We start from the raw sequence: 18,846 nt of genomic DNA on the forward strand, positions 1-18,846 counted from the left end.
TACCCCCCTTCTCCATTTTCAGGGATTAAGATAATCTCGGATTTAATGCTGGGATGCAAATAAACTGGTGTATACCACAGAATCAAGATTGGACATTTTCCCCTCCACGGAGTCTGGAGACTTATTTTGTAAAAATCTTGTGAGTTTCTTTTTTCCCCATTTTTTTTATTGCATTTTTATTTACATATTTTGTGGCAGATGCCTTATTTTTGTTTTTCATAGCTCCCAGTTATACGCATGTGAGCATACCTGTGTGTCCCAGTTACACGCATGTGAGCATACCTGTGTGTCTTATTTATTTTATTCATATTTTATTTTTAAATAAAGCAGCCACTTAGATGCTTTAGCAGCCCCTCCTGAGCCCCCACAGCAATCCCAGATAGGGCAAGTTGAGTTCGGGTGGGTTCGGTAAAGTACTAAGCATGACTGTGCAGTGAGTTTTTTGTTATTGAGCCCCTGCTCTAGTGGAGCTTACCACTCTACAGTCCAAACTAATTTCATACTATAAGTCAGACTTGCCTACCCTCCCGCATCCTGCGGGAGACTCCCGATTCTCTGTGGAGTCTCCCGCTGCCCCGGAAAGTTAAACGACCCCCCCGGATTCCCCACTGTCCCGTCGGGCAGTGACAGGGGATGTGCGTGAGGAGAGGTTATTAAATTGTTCCACGATCATCACACTGACACCAGCGGTATGCCTCCTGCTTTCCCCACCCACCCCGTCACCACACCACCTGACCAGGAAGCACACACGAGAGATGAGGGTAGCCAGTAACTGATTTCTGGTGCTGTCGCAGCTCACGCCCGGTCAGTGTGCTGGCCATCTGTGTCCTAGGGCTACTGGAACAGTTGGCGGTGTAGTGTCTCCACTGCTTCTGCATCTTGTTCCAGGTGACAGACTGGCGTTCAATCTAAAGCAGGCAGTATTTCCTGGTGAGTGCTTGTGGCTGTCCCACTGTGCGCGGTCAGTCACTGGAGAGAACACATCCACTCCCAATAACAAATGGTAGGCAGTGCGTTTCCATATGATCCCATGGTTAGATGGATGCTCTATAAGGCAGAGGTGAGCAAACTACGGCCAGCTGCCATCTGCAGAGCATTTGGGATCGGCCCATTTGATGCTGCCCCTGCCCTGTTAAACTCTACCACCACTGACAGTGATAAATTACAGGAGAGGAGTCAGCCCCTACTGTGCTGGGACTCGAGCTGAGCATTCATTCAGCTCTGTCAGGGGGCGGAGCCAAGCGCCGGCAGCTGCATTCCTGAGGAGAGTGGCCGGAGACGGGGATTCAGAAAGAATCAGACACCAGAGAGAGACCTTGATACTGCTGAGCAGGAGAGGAGACAGGGAGCATTGTAAGTAAGGGCCAGACAGCCACACAGTATTAGGAAAAATGTCCCAGCACTGTGATAAAATGTATTATACATTTAGGATACAGAACAAAGGCTGCATAAAGTGTGCCACATATAGCATGATGCAAAAATAAAAAATGCACATGCTTGGTATGCATATGGTTAATGAAAAACTTCACATGTAGGCACTATGCATACAAAACCCACACCCAACACACAAAGCCCAATGCCCAAGATAGCAGCCTAATGTTTACTACTTGCATTCCTATTTACTTCATATAGGGTTCAGTTCACTGCTTAACAACATTTTTTGCTATCCTGCGATCAGGTAGTCTCCACCTACAGTGGAAGTGTATATTCGCTGTGCAAGTATGCGATGCTATGTGTACACCGAGCTGCTAAAATTCTGTGTCTGCACAGCCCAGGACTTACTCCTCCAGTGTGATAGAATCAGGCTGATCGGGGCCGGAGCTGACGTCAGACGCCCTCCCTGAAAACGCTTGGACACGCCTGCGTTTTTGCAAACCCTCCCAGTGAACGGTCAGTTACCACCCAGAAATGGCCTCTTCCTGTCAATCACCTTGCGAATGGATTTCTCACACCATCCCAGCGATACCCATTGTTGTTGTCCGACACGCGTGTGCATTGCGGTGCATGCGCTGTTATGACCTGATCGCCAGATGTGTGAAAACGCACAGCAGCGATCAGATCTGAATGACTCCCTTAATTCCCCACACATAATATCATAAATCTAGTTTATACAGTACATCCTCAAACTCAATATACACTAACTACCTCATGGCAATAATATATAGGGGAGAGAGCTGTAATCAGAATCAGTATGATACTCTGGTGCACTGGATCCCGGTGGCCGTAATATCGATGCCGGGATCCCAAAGTTGAAAAGCCCGACAGTGAGTAAAGTTCTCTCCTCTCCCTACCCCCCTAACTCTAACCCTCCGACCCGCAGCCTAACACTAACCTCTCCCATTAGTGCCTAACCCTAACCACTGTGTGAGGTGCTTAATCCTAAATCCTTTATATATACAGTATATATACATACGCGACCCTCAAGCGAGTCGGGTCCAGTCCACTACATATGACTGACGCTCCATAGTTATCCAAAACCTTCCAAACAGCCGCCCAGCTGAAATAATTGGCCACCCCTACTCTAAGGCCTTCCTGAAAATAGGCTTTGTGCACTCTACCAGAAATCTCTGAGTGGCAAAAGATACGCCCATAGCTGGAGCTAGACACGCCTTTTGGGGCGGAGCTTGACTCTCCCCCTCAATAACCATAATCTCCCTGAAACTAGTTTTCAAAAGTAGGCAAGTATGCTATAAGTAGGACTGTGGGAGGAAGCAATGCTAACCTCTTTGCCCACAGCATGCCTCTTCCTGGCTATAAGCCACCATGAGACTCCATACTGGGCCTTATTCAGTAACTGTTTGCGCCTCACAGGAACTCCTGGCCCATCTAGTGCTGTAGTGCAATGGAAAGCTGATACAATGCAAGATCACTGAAACTCTGTTCTTCTAACACCGCAAGGTCTTGTGATAACCCTACGCAGCCCTTAGGAAAAGAAGATCCCTGTACAACAAATGTGCATCTTCTAAATAAATAATCCCAAAATGTGGAACATCAATAATAAATCAAAATTAAGGTTGACTAGTTGGAGCCATTCATTTGAGTGAGTCCCTAACATGAAATAATTGAGAAGAACCTCTCTCTAATGCTCCGGCAGAAAATATCACTTTTACCTTTCCGGCAGTTGCGCTGGATTATGATTCAGTCTCTTCTGAGTCACACTGACTTTGGCCACAAATGTGGTCTCTCTCCACTGTTTAAAAACACTTCGGCAATTTCCACTTCCACCTTTGCGGCTAGTTTTCACAAATCTGTTTGTGATGTTTAAGATTGTTTCATATCTGCTCTAGGCTTTCATTTAAACCTAGGAACAAGTACAGCAGCATCCCTGGAATTATATGGCAGCACCCCTGGATTTATACAGCAGAGACAGCACCCCTAGAGAATTACACAGCATAGCAGACAGGCAACAGCACCCCTAGACTTAAACGGCAGTAGGGCAGCACCCCTGGACTGATAGGGCAGAGGGGCAGCACCCCATATAGGGCAGCACCCCTGGAATGATGTGGCAAAGAAAAGACGTGCAAGATGGAATTCTCCTTAGGCCCTCCTACCCTTATGTTGTATAAACAGGACATGCACACTTTAACAAACCAGTCATTTCAGCAACAGGGTCTGCCACATGACTGTGGCTGAAATGATTAGTTTGTTTGGGCCCCCACCGAAAAAGAAGCAATTACTCTCTCTTTGCACAAACTGGCTCTACAGTAACAAGATGTCGTCCTTATCCTCAGATCCCCCCCTTCAGTGTTTATATCCTCACAGAGAAATACTATTCAAACAAACCACATAATTTAGGTGTCAGTGGACTGCTTATGCTATTACCCAAAGTTTCTGAACTTGACAATGACTTATGATGAATGCGCTGCAGGTGACGTATAATGGTGGATGTTCCTAGGTGCTTAACGTACTTACCCCTACTTATTATGGATTGACAAAGTAAACAGATGGCTTGACACCTGTTGTCTGGATTTGTGGAGAAATAATTCCACACCAAAGAGGTGGCTTATTTGGTATTTTGCCGAGGCATGACAATGGGCCTTTTCATCCCATGGGCAACAATTGTTTGCACTGGTGCCAAATTCAACAAACCACATCACCATCAAAATCTTCATCGTCAACTTTCTGCGCAGCGCCAGCTACACCCATATCCTCTTCACCCTGGTGTACTTCTACAGTGACATCCTCAATCTCAATATCAGCAACTGGACTGGCGGTGCTCCTCCCAGCACTTGCAGGAGTCATGCAAATGGTGGTAGGAGCCTCCTCTTCCCATACAGTGTTGTGAAGGTCAGGCCTAGACATGGCAATCACGGACAGTGCCAGCACCCCTGTATTTTCACAACACCCTGTAATTTTACAGTACAGTGTACATTTATTTTCACTGCAGCCCTGAATTTTTACAGCATACAAGGCCAATGTACATTTATTTTCACTGCACCCCTGAATCTTTCCAGCATACAAGACAGGGCCAATGTACATTTATTTTCACTGCACCCCTGAATTTTTACAGCATACAAGACAGGGCCAGTGTACATTGATTTTCACTGCACCCTAGAGTTACTACAGCATACAAGACAGGGCCAGAGTACATTGATTTTCACTGCACCCTAGAATTATTACAGTATCAAGACAGGGCCAGTGTACATTTATTCTCACTGCATCCCTGAATTTTAACAGAATACAAGACAGGGCCAGTGTACATTGATTTTACTGCACCCCTGCATTTTTACAGCATACAGGGCCATTGTAATGTTATTTTAACAACAGCACAACTATATATTTTTTACAGCATACAGGACCAGTGTGCTTTTCATTTTTTAACAACTGCACCCCTGAATTTTTACAGCATACATGGCCAGTATAATGTTATTTTAACAGCAGCACCCCTATATTTTTTACAGCATACAGGACCAGTGTGCTTTTAATTTTTAACAACTGCACCCCTGAATTTTTACAGCATACTGGGCCAGTGTAATGTTATTTAACAGCAGCACCCCTATATTTTTACAGCATACAGGACCAGTGTGCTTTTCATTTTTTACAACTGCACCCCTGAATTTTTATAGCATACAGGGCAATTGTAATGTTATTTGAACAGCAGCACCCCTATATTTTTACAGCATACAAGAGCAGTGTGCTTTTAATTTTTAACTGCACCCCTGAATTTTTACAGCATACAGGGCCAGTGTAATGTTATTTTAACACAGCACCCCTATATTTTTACAGCATACAGGACCAGTGTGCTTTTAATTTTTAACAACTGCACCCCTGAACTTTTACAGCATACAGGGCCAGTGTAATGTTATTGTAACAGTAGCACCCCTATATTTTTACAGAATACAGGACTAGTGTGCTCTTCATTTTTTACAACTACACCCCTGAATTTTTATAGCATACAGAGCCAGTGTAATGTTATTTTAACAGCAGCACCCCTATATTTTTACAGCATACAAGAGCAGTGTGCTTTTAATTTTTAACAATTGCACCCATGAATTTTTACAGCATACAGGGCCAGTGTAATGTAATTGTAACAGCAGCAACCCTATATTTTTACAGCATACAGGACCAGTGTGCTGTACATTTTTAAGAACGGCACCCCTGAATTTTTATAGCATACAGGGCCAGTGTAATGTTATTTTAACAGCAGCAACCCTATATTTTTACAGAATACAGGAACAGTATGCTTTAAATTTTTTACAACTGCACCCCTGAATTTTTACAGCATACAGGGCTATTGTAATGTTATTTTAACAGCAGCAACCCTATATTTTAACAGCATACAAAAGCAGTGTGCTTTTCATTTTTAACAACTGCACCCATGAATTTTGACAGCATACAGGGCCAGTGTAATGTTATTTTAACACAGCACCCCTATATTTTTACAGCATACAGGACCAGTGTGCTTTTAATTTTTAACAACTGCACCCCTGAATTTTTACAGCATACAGGGCCAGTGTAATGTTATTTTAACAGCAGCAACCCTATATTTTTACAGCATACAGGACAAGTGTGCTGTTTACTTTTTACAACTGCACCCCTGAATTTTTACAGCATACAGGGCCAGTGTAATGTTATTTTAACAGCAGCACCCCTATATTTTTACAGCATACATGACCAGTGTGATTTTAATTTTTTACAACTGCACCCCTGAATTATTGCAGCATACAGGGCCAGTGTAATGTAATTTTAACAGCAGCACTCCTATATTTTTACAGCATACAGGACCAGTGTGCTTTTAATTTTTAACAACTGCACCCCTGAATTTTTTACAGCATACAGGGCCAGTGTAATGTTATTGTAACAGCAGCACCCCTATATTTTTACAGCATACATGACCAGTGTGATTTTCATTTTTTACAACTGCACCCCTGAATTTTTGCAGCATACAGGGCCAGTGTAATGTTATTGTAACAGCAGCACCCCTATATTTTTACAGCATACAGGACCAGTGTGCTTTTAATTTTTAACAACTGCACCCCTGAATTTTTACAGCATACAGGGTCAATGTAATGTTATTTTAGCAGCAGCATTCCTATATTTTACAGCATACAGGAGCAGTGTGCTCTTAATTTTTAACAACTGCATCCCTGAATTTTTATAGCATACAGGGCAAGTGTAATGTTATTTTAACAGCAGCACCCCTATATTTTTACAGCATACAGGAGGACAGCTACAGCACCCATAACAGCACATGAAACACCAGTGACAGCCAGGACAGCACCCCTAACACAACACAGGTACACCACACTGACTGCAGCAGTACCCCTACAGAGCACACACTAAGCCCACCCAATGGCAAAACCCACAGAGAGACAGAGGTCTGTATCCCTCACTCTCCAAGTCTGGAGTGAAAATGGCTGCATCACTGCTGTTTATATGGAATCCAAAACCCGCGAGAATCCGACAGCGGGATTATGACGTTTTGTCTCGTTCTGGTTTCCAAGTCTGGTGGGAAGTCCCAAGCCGTACTGGAAACTGGGCTCGGATCGGGATGTTTGGGAGGGAGTTTTTCGGTTCTCTGGGCACCGAACCCGCTCATCTCTGATTAGAACCAAAACACGGGTCCGCACATATCTCTAATATCTACCTAATCTATAGAAATTTAGTGTACTTCTAACAAATAAAAAAAACTGTTAAAGCATAGAAACAATTAATAAATGTATGTTAAAAAGGTATCTGTACATGTCCTAGTATATATGGTAAGGTTTAAGCAGATATTTATCATAGCTTGGAGATAGATACTCACCAATCAACTCCTAACTGTCATTTTTATAGGCTGTGTTTGGATAATGATAGAAGCTGACTGGATGGTATCTCTTTCCAAGCTTTGATAAATCTTCCTTATAGTGCATATGTGGAAAATCCTAAAGCGCTAAGGTCTGATTATAAGTCGCATGCTATGTTGACGTTGGACGTAGTTGTTCTTGGACGTAGTTGTTCAATTTTTTTTCATTGTACATGCATCTAAGGCAGTGATGGGGAACCTTTGGCACTCCAGCTGTTGTTGAACTACACATCCCAGCATGCCCTGCTAAATTTTTGCTATTTGGCCATGCTAAAACTGTAGAAGGGTATGTAGGGCTGTGTAGTTCAACAACAGCTGGAGTGCCAAAGGTACCCCATCACTTGTTAGTCACATTGCAGATTGTCCCAATTGTGTTTGTACAGAGTCGCAGTTGTATTTCAGATGCACGCATGGAAAAGTATATTAAAAATGTATTAGGCATATCTGGCCAGTAACTGGGAGGCAGTGACGTGTGGTCAGGGTAGGCAGCTTATTTCTCCAAAGTTTTGACAATAAAAATGATTAGAATACTACAAAGAAGATATTTAGAACTTATACATATCATCTTTGTATTATTGTAATCATTTTTATAGTCAAAACTCACAAAAAAAATCATATACTGTGTGTGTGTGTGTGTGTGTGTGTGTGTGTGTGTGTGTGTGTGTGTGTGTGTGTGTGTGTGTGTGTGTGTGTGTGTAAATCTGGCTCTGATACTATCTCATCCCACCTCACTGCTGGGAGGAGATGGTCTGTGGGTGTGTAATGGGACTGTTTTAAGAATGTTGCTTAAATGTTTGTGTTCACAGAAGCTTGATCACTCGCATTGGAGGCCACACTCAGACAGAAAATCTGCACCTAGCATAAGTTTACTTCCATCATACTTAAGGGCAATCTTAATGTTCTTAATTTAAATATCCAAGAAACGTCACTTTCACAGAGGTTATATCTGTTACCCCTTCTTTTCATAGTTGTCCGATAGCTTTTACTTTAATATTATTCATTTTACTATTGTGACAAACTGTAGCATTTCTAGGGGTAGTATGGGTTTTCCTACCAGAAAGAAAATGCACATTTAGAGACCTTGTAGTATGACCATTTGTGCTATTATCATTGTATTACATAAATAATGTACTGTGTGTGGAAAAACAGTTTTTAAAATTTGTTATATAAAGTGACACAAATTCTGTACTATTATTTGCTCTATATTTACAGCCAAAAATGTATCCTTCCTACATTTTATAAATCCATTTGGTCTATTCAGTAACTATGAGGTTGTAACATCTCTTATTAATGTAGCTCTATAATTTCCTGCTATCATTCCTTTCCATTTCCTTTAGAGTCTTGTTGAGCTGTTTAGGTTATTGCTGCTCTTGGAATGATCTGTGCCTGGGCACTTTAATGTGAGCGTGTCTGTGTGCTCCTGGAGTGACTAGGTGGACGGATCACCTAGTCATGCCGGGAACACTGCTATGCGATGGAGCTGCCTCAGATGAGCACGGCTCCATCTGTATATACAGTATATATATATATAGATATATATATATATATATATATATATGGTGGAGTCAGAACAGGTAAATGTTCAGAATGGACACGGCACTTCAGGACTAAATATCAATATGTAAATTTAATGTCCAAGATGAATCAAAACCTGCATACATACATACATACATACATACATACATATCCTGGGTAAGCACATCCACAGATACAAGTAATGCAGTATGAATAATCAAAGCACAGGCATATTATCTATCTATCTATCTATCTATCTATCTATCTATCTATCTATCTATCTATCTATATCTTTCTATCTATCTCTATCTATCTATCTATCTATCTATCTATCTATCTATCGAGAAAGAGAGAGAAAGATGTATACATGTATGCAGTTGGACCTAGATAATTGAGAAGCCTCTATTACTGGGATTAATTGTGAGGTCCCGGCATGTAAGCACCAAAAAACCTTATTAGGAATAATCACCTCTATAACTGAGACAGTTGCTGTTAGGACCCTTTTTAAGTGAGATTGATGCAGTTTATTATCCTCTATATATGAGAGAACTGCCTTTAGAACTTCTGTAACTGGGATTAGTACTGGTTTTGACAAGTCTCTATGTGATACCCCAATAAAGTACCCTGTCAGAACTGTAACTAGACATTTTGGGGACTTCTTTTTCTACTTTGAAGTGCCATGTCCTGTATTTCTGCTTTTGCAGTATGCACATAAATATATATACATATATGGACAGACAGCACTCTTCAATGAAACACCACACCTCCAAACTTTATGCCAACATTTCAGATGTAACCATATTGGCATTCATAATGTTAACACCACAATGGCACCTTCACAATATGGTTTATACTGTCGAGTAACCTTATATACATTGGTCACAGTAATATAGCCTGACCGTAAATCAGTATACAGTATGTACAGTAAGTGTGATTTTACTATGGATTAATAAACACATGTTATACACTTGCACAGTTGATACTCTTTTTCCCTATATCCCTTTTCCTTTCTATACCTATTTTATTCCAATCTTAGTGGCCGGAATGCACCAAAATATTTTTCTGTTCTGGTTTACAATTACAAGCTAGCAGAGTCATTTTTCATGGCAGCATCCATCCATTTCATCAGTATATTAGGATTTGTGCAGATTACATATAACCCAAATAATTTTCTATGTCCGCCTATCACTTAATGTTCTTTAATGTGTGCCATGCAGAAAGTTGACTCAGCCAAGTGGTGTTATTATACCACTTGCATAATGGGAGAGCCAGTTGCCCTGGTTATTCCATTTGCATGCATGTTATTTTTTTTAAATAAATTGGTTGCAGGCAGCAGTTAAAGTGGGCCAGAATGGGGTGGAACTGCATTCCGTCAGTTCAATTTGGAGGCGGAACGCATTCTACCTTCTGCAGGCCACCTTACCAAGCCATGGGAATTCTATAGTGCATCGCTGCCTCATCTCTGTGAGCCAAAGCTCCTGTGTTAATAGATGGGGCGGGTGGGCAGGCAGTGCTAGACAATGGTGCTGTGCTGCGGTGGGAAGAGGAGCTGGTGGTGCACTAAGATCAAACCCCAGTGACAGATGAGGCAAGGGGGCCAGGTGGTGCACTACTCTGTGGTGTAATATGAAATAGAGGCACTATATACAGTGTAGATGTAACAGGTATGACCTGTGGGAAGGTCAGTGCAAGTGCAGGTGTCAGTGGACGTACCTCTTGGACCGGATCTCACTACTGGAACCCTAGGCAGAGGGACAAGGAACCCCAACCCCTGAGGACCCAATGCAATAGTCACCACACTGGTATGGGTCGTTGGATAGACACAACTTAGGTCGACAGTCATTAGGTTGACCGTGGAAGGTCGACATGTGTTAGGTCGACAGGGACGAATAGGTTGATATGGTCATTAGGTTGACAGGTCAAAAGGTTGACATGAGGTTTTTGGTGTCGTTTTCTCCGTAAAGTGACGGGGAACCCAATTTATTGCTTTGCTTGCCATACTTTGTGCAGATTATCATTCCAATCGTAGTCCACGTGGATTTTTACGTATGAAAAAATCCAAAAAATGAAGAAGAAAAAAATGTGAAAAACTCATGTCGACCTTTTGACCTGTCGACCTAGTACATGTTGACCTAATGGCCATGTCGACCTAATGGCATTGTCAACCTTCAGTGGTCGTCCTAATGAGTGTCAACCTAAATTGTGTCAACCTAATGACCGTAACCCCACCACACATTAGGACGGTGACATACAATTTATTATTTGGGAAACAAACTGATCACCACTACGAGATTAATTGGTTAAAGAGCAAATACAGATTCACATATAAAGAAAACGAGGCTCATCAAAAGATACAATACTATTATGAATAATCAAATTGCGTCACAGTGTATATTCAAACAGATCAAGATACCATATACAAAGGCATTAACATACTAGTGACTTACACTATTATAATTTACCCCCCCCCACCCCACCCCCTCCGTGGTGACTGTATAACCTCAGTTGTCACAATAAACCATTGGTATCTGAGTCATGTACCTAGTACAGCAATAAAACCTGGGCAGCTAAGTAGTTAATTCATCTACTAGGATTATGAACCCTTCATAATCCACAGTCCAAAGATAGCAGGTAAGGCTGATAATTGAAAGTCAATAGCAGAATTTAGCACAGTTCATAAAAGCAGAGATGCGGCAGCAGCTGTACAGTTTTAAGGCAAGCAGTTCAGTGAAAGCGAAGTATAACATGCAAAATCCTCTCACAGTTCAGTCAATAAAGGGATCACGCAAGAGCTAACAAGCCTAGCAGAAGTCTATAAGCATACAGGCAGCAACAGGGATCACCGAGGGTGCAAGCAAAAGCAGTTTCCAGTCAAAGCCATAAGATTTTAAGCACAGCTGGTAGATGCAGATTATATTAGTTCAGGTGGCTCAGAATAGCTAGGTTGTGCTAGCAGTACGATTCAGCATTACATGCAAGGTGCAAGCAAATGGCAGGCAAGGTGTAAATAAAACTGACAGAGATGAGCTGTGGAGGGTCTGAAGTACACAAAGGGTCCTCACTTGCCTGACACACTGTCATGGGTTAATGTCACTGAGGCTGTTTAGAGTTTCTTGTGCTATCTGATGCCCGCCTTTCCTGGGGTAAATTATAACCAAAAGGGTTTGTGTTGGGCATTAAGTGGGTTCCCCTGTTGAAAGGTACAATATATAATACTGTTCAGTTCTTTTAATAGCTGTGTCTGCCAAGTAAAAGGAAAAGCATCTCTCTCTCTCTCTCATCTGACTCCTATTCAGCAGGGTATGCGGAGCTGGGTAACTCTGGGTTTCTAACTGAGGGCATTAGCTGGAGTGTCTGTACGTCAGAGGTAGGTACCCGCTATCAGCGGCCTCACCCACTCCCCTCTATCACCTGAGACCTTTCCCGGCAGCTTCTCTCAGTACTGGGCAGGCTTGTGTCACTGCAGCGGCTGGCGGCTCTCACAGCGGTATCCTCAGTGGCAGCTCCGCTCTCCACAGCGTGTCTCCTCACAGCAGTCTCCTCAGCAGCGGCTCCGCTCTCCACAGCGTGTCTCCTCACAGCGTGTCTCCTCAGTGGCAGCTCCACCCTCCACAGCGTGTCTCCTCTCACACACACTGGTGCGAACCCCGCCTCCTCTTTTTCCCGCTCTGCCAAAGTCAATCAAGACTCCATCAGCCTTCTCATTCCCTCCTCCATTATAAGTAAGTCCTAGGATACTAGCGCCTGTCCGCTCACTGGTCCTGCTGACGTCTCCTAGGAAACCGAAGGAGGGGGTGTTAACCCCTTTAGCATTAACAGGACAGGTAGTAATTGAAGTGCAGCCAGGGGAAAATTAGAGGACCTTACTCATGTCTTATCCAAACCGACAGTTGCCTGCACTATACAGTATATTCTTTGCAAAATAATTTAAGGGGGATCCAGTTCAGAGTGTCACATAATGACACTAAGATTGTGCTACTGTGTGGCGTAATTTGAGTTGGGGGTACTATTATGTGGCCATGCACACTTCCTTGCGATACCACACCCCTTTTTGCACCGCACGCTTTCGGTGTGCACTGTTCTTTTACATGGTATGAGGGATTATGGCACAAATGTATAGTTTACAGGGGGGTGCCGAACACCCAACCATCTCCCCTGGCTCTGCCTAATGGGAGGGGAGTCAGTGGGCAAATGAGTTCCACCACGTCATCAGAACCACTTTAAGCCCTGGTTGAAGATTTAGGACTTTTATCACATGAATTCTGCTACTCCAAGATATAAAGGGTTAGATACACTAAGCCTCGGAGAGAGATAAAGCGAAGAGAGAGATATTACCAACCAACAAGCTCCTGTCTTTTTTTAAACAGCCTTTAACATGGCAGTTAGTAGTTGATTGGCTGGCACTTTATCTCTCTCCACTTTATCACTTTCCAAAGCTTAGTACATCTTCCCCAAAATGTTTAGTCACCTAAGTTTTTTATCATCGTTACTTTTAAGTAAGTTATCCCAATAGGCCTTTATTTAACAAAGTATCAATGAAACATACAATATATGTATTTTGATTCCCAATATACATGCATTCAATCTAAAGTAAACATGAAAAGTGGTATCACAGCCAAAACCCATTACAAATGCGAGTGGGATTTAAACCTACACTTGGGCATTAGTTCATCTGAATTAAAATCTTGTTTTTCTGCATATTAGCATGCATTACTATGGCCCTCATTCCGAGTTGTTCGCTCGCAAGGCGAATGTAGCAGAGTTACACACGCTAAGCCGCCGCCTACTGGGAGTGAATCTTAGCTTCTTAAAATTGCGACCGACGTACGCGCAATATTGCGATTACAAACGAGTTAGCAGTTTCAGAGTAGCTCCAGACTTACTCTGCCTGTGCGATCATTTCAGTGCTTGTCGTTCCTGGTTGACGTCACAAACACACCCAGCGTTCGCCCAGGCACTCCCACCGTTTCCCCGGCCACTCCTGCGTTTTTTCCGGAAACGGTAGCGTTTTCAGCCACACGCCCCTGAAACGCCGTGTATCCGCCCAGTAACACCCATTTCCTGTCAATCACATTACGATCGCCGGAGCGAAGAAAAAGCCGTGAGTAAAAATACTTTCTTCATAGTAAAGTTACTTGGCGCAGTCGCAGTGCGAACATTGCGCATGCGTACTAAGCGGATTTTCACTGCGATGCGATGAAAAATACCGAGCGAACAACTCGGAATGAGGGCCCATATGCATAGCACAGAATGAACATTTCATTGTGAAAGGTACTTCAGCCCACATGGTGGACACTGCAAACACTAATTCCATTAATTAGTGTTGTGCTTAAAACAAAGTGCTTAGACGCAGAAAACTGAGTTAAATGAACAATATATTACAACAGTTTATTCTTTTTTTTCTAGAGTTATATTTAATAAATGTTAGTATCTTTGACATAAGTAGAGATTTCCAAATTTATTTTAAAGCATTTCTTGAACTTATGCAAATTTCTCTGAAGTATGAAAACTTCCTACAAATCTTCTACACACTGGGGGTAATTCCAAGTTGATCGCAGCAGGAAAGTTTTTAGCAGTTGGGCAAAACCATGGAGGTCATTCCGAGTTGTTCGCTCGCAAGGCGATTTTAGCAGTATTGCACACGCTAAGCCGCCGCCTACTGGGAGTGAATCTTAGCTTCTTAAAATTGCGAACGATGTATTCGCAATATTGCGATTACAAACTTCTTAGCAGTTTCAGAGTAGCTTCAGACTTACTCGGCATCTGCGATCAGTTCAGTGCTTGTCGTTCCTGGGTTGACGTCACAAACACTCCCAGCGTTCGCCCAGACACTCCTCCGTTTCTCCAGCCACTCCCGCGTTTTTTCCCACACGCCCATAAAATGGGCTGTTTCCGCCCAGTAACACCCATTTCCTGTCAATCACATTACGATCGCCGGAGCGAAGAAAAAGCCGTGAGTAAAAATACTATCTTCATTGCAAAATTACTTGGCGCAGTCGCAGTGCGGACATTACGCATGTGCACTAAGCGGAAAATCACTGCGATGCGATGAAATTTACCGAGCGAACGACTCGGAATGAGGGCCCATGTGCACTGCAGGGGGGGCAGATATAACATGTGCAGAGAGAGATAGATTTGGGTGTGGTGAGTTCAATCTGCAATCTAAATTGCAGTGTAAAAATAAAGCAGCCAGTATTTACCCTGCACAGAAACAAAATAACCCACCCAAATCTAACTCTCTCTGCAACTGTTATATCTGCCCCCCTGCAGTGCACATGGTTTTGCCCAACTGCTAAAAAATTTCCTGCTGCGATCAACTTGGAACTACCCCCACAGTTAGCTAAAAACAATGTACTTAAATTCAAGCAGGGCAAACAGGTTAGAAAATGTGTGAGCCACTTTGGACATGGCCAGTGCTATATGACTGACTCTCCCACATCCTTTCATCAATAATCACAGGGGTGTCCTCATTGGGTTTGGTACGGGAGACTAGCGCCAGTGGTCACATGACTGACATTGGCATTCCGATGTTTAGAATCCCGACACCGCATACATAAGTGTACAAAACCTTTCTCAACCCTAACCCTCCTTTCCCGCAGGCTATCCCTTCCCTTCTTGCAGCCTAACAAAACCTCCCTTCACGCAACCTAACCCTAGCTCTCCCTTTCTGCAGCCTAACCCTAACTCCATACTCCACTTACCCCCCCCCCCGCAGCCTAACCCTATCCTTCCCCGCCTCCCCAGCATACTTATGTTCAGGATTCTAACAGGTGTTTCATTTAAAAATAAAAGTGTTTTATTATATACAAATACCCATAGTTGGGGTGTATATGACACAGACAAAAAAAGTTTCAAAGTATAAAAAGTTCTCCCAGTCCATAAAAATAGAAATAAAAAATAAAACCAATGTACAAAAATGGACAGAAAAAAAGGTCCCAAATCGACAATATGGATTACCTAAACTTCTGAATTAGAAAGACGTCACAGTGCCCAGTGTTTGTCAACACTTTTTGGCTCTCTAAAGAGTCTTTTTCAAGACATCATGGTGGTCATTCCGAGTTGTTCGCTCGTTGCCGTTTTTCGCAACGCAGTGATTAGGTGGAAAATGCGCATGCGCATGGTACGCAGCGCGCATGCGCTAAGTAATTTAACACAAAACTTTGGAGATTTGCACAAGCTCGAGCGACGTTTTTTCCATGCTCGAGTGATTGTAGTGTGATTGACAGGAAGTGGGTGTTTCTGGGCGGCAGCTTGGCGTTTTCAGGGAGTGTGCTAAAAAACGCAGGCGTGCCAGGTAAAAATGCAGGAGTGGCTGGCCGAACGCAGGGCGTGTTTGTGACGTCAAACCAGGAACTAAACAGTCTGCAGTGATCGCAATCTAGGAGTAGGTCTGGAGCTATTCAGAAACTGCAAGGAATTATTTAGTAAACATTCTGCTAATCTTTTTTTCGCAATTCTGCTAAGCTAAAATATACTCCCAGAGGGCGGTGGCCTAGCGTTTGCAATGCTGCTAAAAGCAGCTAGCGAGCGAACAACTCGAAATGAGGGCCCATGTCTTTTTATTGACTTGGAGAACTTTTTATACTTTTAAACTTTTTTGGGTCTGTGTCATATACACCCCAACTATGGGTATTTATATATTATAAAATATTTTTATTTTTGGAAAAAAGTATATGTGGACTGATTATCGTTTTTCCATATAATGTGGATGGATTTATACTCACGACTTATTGTAGATTGATCATGTGGAATTTACATTTATTCTATGCTGTGAATTAACCCCTACCAAAGTGGTGGACCAAAAGAAACCCAGATAGGAGTTTTGAATCCACTTAATCCGTGAGTGTGGTACGCTGATTATCGCAACAACTATAGATGTATATACCTTGATAGGCACTATCTATATAATTTCTAAAGTGAGTTCTGTAGGCACCTCTCTTGATTAAGGTGGTGGTGGTCACTTGAGAATTAGAAGAATAAAGATACCTTTGCACACGTCAGATTGCAGCTGTTTCTGTGAGTTGGAGTACGCACCCTCCTGATATACACAGATCATCAAGTTTTATTCACTTGTTTCTTCGTATGGATGGAAGTAAAGTTTGAACTATTTCAGAAATTACTACACATTATTTTTTTCCTCCTGTTTCATGTTTTTATTACACAAATCATTGGAGACTGGAACACATCTGATTGCGATTCTAGAAGAGGCATTCGAGAAGAATACTCTGGAGACACATATATAAGGAATGTACAGATTACAATTATTTTCCTGGTTACTGTAAGGCTGTATGAATAGGACACTTATACAGCAATAGATTCCCTATCCTTTTGCGTTGAAACCTTGTACACATCGCCATTATTTTGTGGTGTTTTGACATTGATTGTCCAAAAATAATGCAATACAAATGGAACCAGACGCGTACACTTTCTGACAATTGTTCACTTCCTTTACATTGCATAGGTCTAATAAATGTCAATGCTGGCTGTAGATTTCAGCAGCATTAACATCAGGTAAAATACAATGGAGTTCTACTGGAGAATATATTTAAATATATAGTACTGTCAGGCATTGGCGTCTAGTCCACAGCAGGGAATCCCACTCCTCAGGTGTGCGGAATGGAATGGAATTTATTAATGTGACCACTGAGGATGGCATTGCCCTGAAATTCAAACTGGCCAGCCTTTAAAATCCTCCCTTTTACCCAGGAAAGTGCCAGAGTACAAGGCTCATTGCCTAGTCTCCAGTACTTCTGCCATTTTTTCTGTATTTCTAATCATTGAACCGGTTTGACTTTTGAACCTCCTTTTGGCTGCTGATTTTGTACTGCTACTAGTGTTCTCCTAATTCTGAATGGCTTTGTTTTTTGAGTCAGGATTGCTGAGACAACTAGTGGGCCCTAAGAATGATGTGAGGGCATGGCCACATCCTTCTCTGCTTATTCACCAATGATACTAATGCGCATACAACTGTTTTGTGCCACTCACAGGGTCAATGCTCTGCTTCCCTATTACTGATCCGGGCCCCCTCAGATAAGTTTGTTCCTGGTTAACCTGAACCAACCCCATCCCTTCTCAGCGACTCTGCTTTCCGTTTTCTCCAGATATTCCTTTGGCATCTATGTTCCATCTCCATCTGCCATATGAAAATCCAAGATGGTTCTGGCCCCGCCCCCCTTTTACCGGCTAATATTAGCCAGCACAAGGTCGGAGAGGCAGTGTGACGGCGGAGGAAAAGTAGTGAAGAGCTCCTGAAGATAGAAGACGCTGTGGAAATCCTGGATGGCCCCCAGCCATGTGAAAGAGCTTAAAAGCCGCTGTCCCCCAGGTGAAGATTAAATAAGATGCAGTGGAAGACCTGACTGGGTGGCGGCCATATAAAAGAACTCAAATGCCGCCTCCTCCAGGTAAAGATAAAAGACGCTGTGGAAGTCCTGGTTGCATGGCAACTTAAAGGCCACAGTCCCCCAGGTGAAGAATGCACGCTGCCTGTTTTGTTTTTTTGTTAGGGGGGAGCATTTTTTATGTTGTCCTGGGCGCAAAAACCCCTCGTTACGCCTCTGCATACATTATGCTTTGAGAAGGCTTTGAGATGTTTCAATGGACATTCTTTTGATGCTCTTATAAAGTTAGAAATGTTTTTATATTTTAAACTATTGTTTAACTACCAATGTTTTCAATGCTGTACTATGAATCCAATGACTTAATATATGATTGTAAATTGTAATTTATTAAGTATACTCTAGTGATGCAATAACGTATCACAACTATTGTACTGTAAGTTACATTTGAGAAATTGTACTCCATGGAAATGTCTACATAAAATGTTTAATCTGACATAGCTCACCAGAAAATTGTATTTTGTGAATATTCTTTCCTGCCAGTTAAAGAATTCCATGTGTATCCATTAATGGAAGAGAATTATCTAATTTGATTTTGGTGAAACTTAGAATTCTATGGACACTGAAAAGCAGCCTCATAAAAAGTAGAATAAAACAAGATTTTTTATTTAAAGTTACTTACTTAAGTGCCAACAGCTGTATTCCAGC

General features: G+C 42.4%; 1 long non-coding RNA gene across 1 annotated transcript in view; it reads left to right on the plus strand.

The window, feature by feature from the left end:
- Window positions 1-18,476, plus strand: part of LOC134949001 (uncharacterized) — a 175,760-nt gene extending 157,284 nt beyond the window's left edge. Inside the window, exon 3 of the long non-coding RNA XR_010183081.1 lies at window positions 17,902-18,476. This is a non-coding gene — a long non-coding RNA (uncharacterized LOC134949001). The remainder of the gene's footprint in view (window positions 1-17,901) is intronic.
- Window positions 18,477-18,846: the final 370 nt, after the last annotated feature.

This window comes from Pseudophryne corroboree, chromosome 8 (assembly GCF_028390025.1).
Source record: "Pseudophryne corroboree isolate aPseCor3 chromosome 8, aPseCor3.hap2, whole genome shotgun sequence".
NCBI lineage: Eukaryota > Metazoa > Chordata > Amphibia > Anura > Myobatrachidae > Pseudophryne > Pseudophryne corroboree.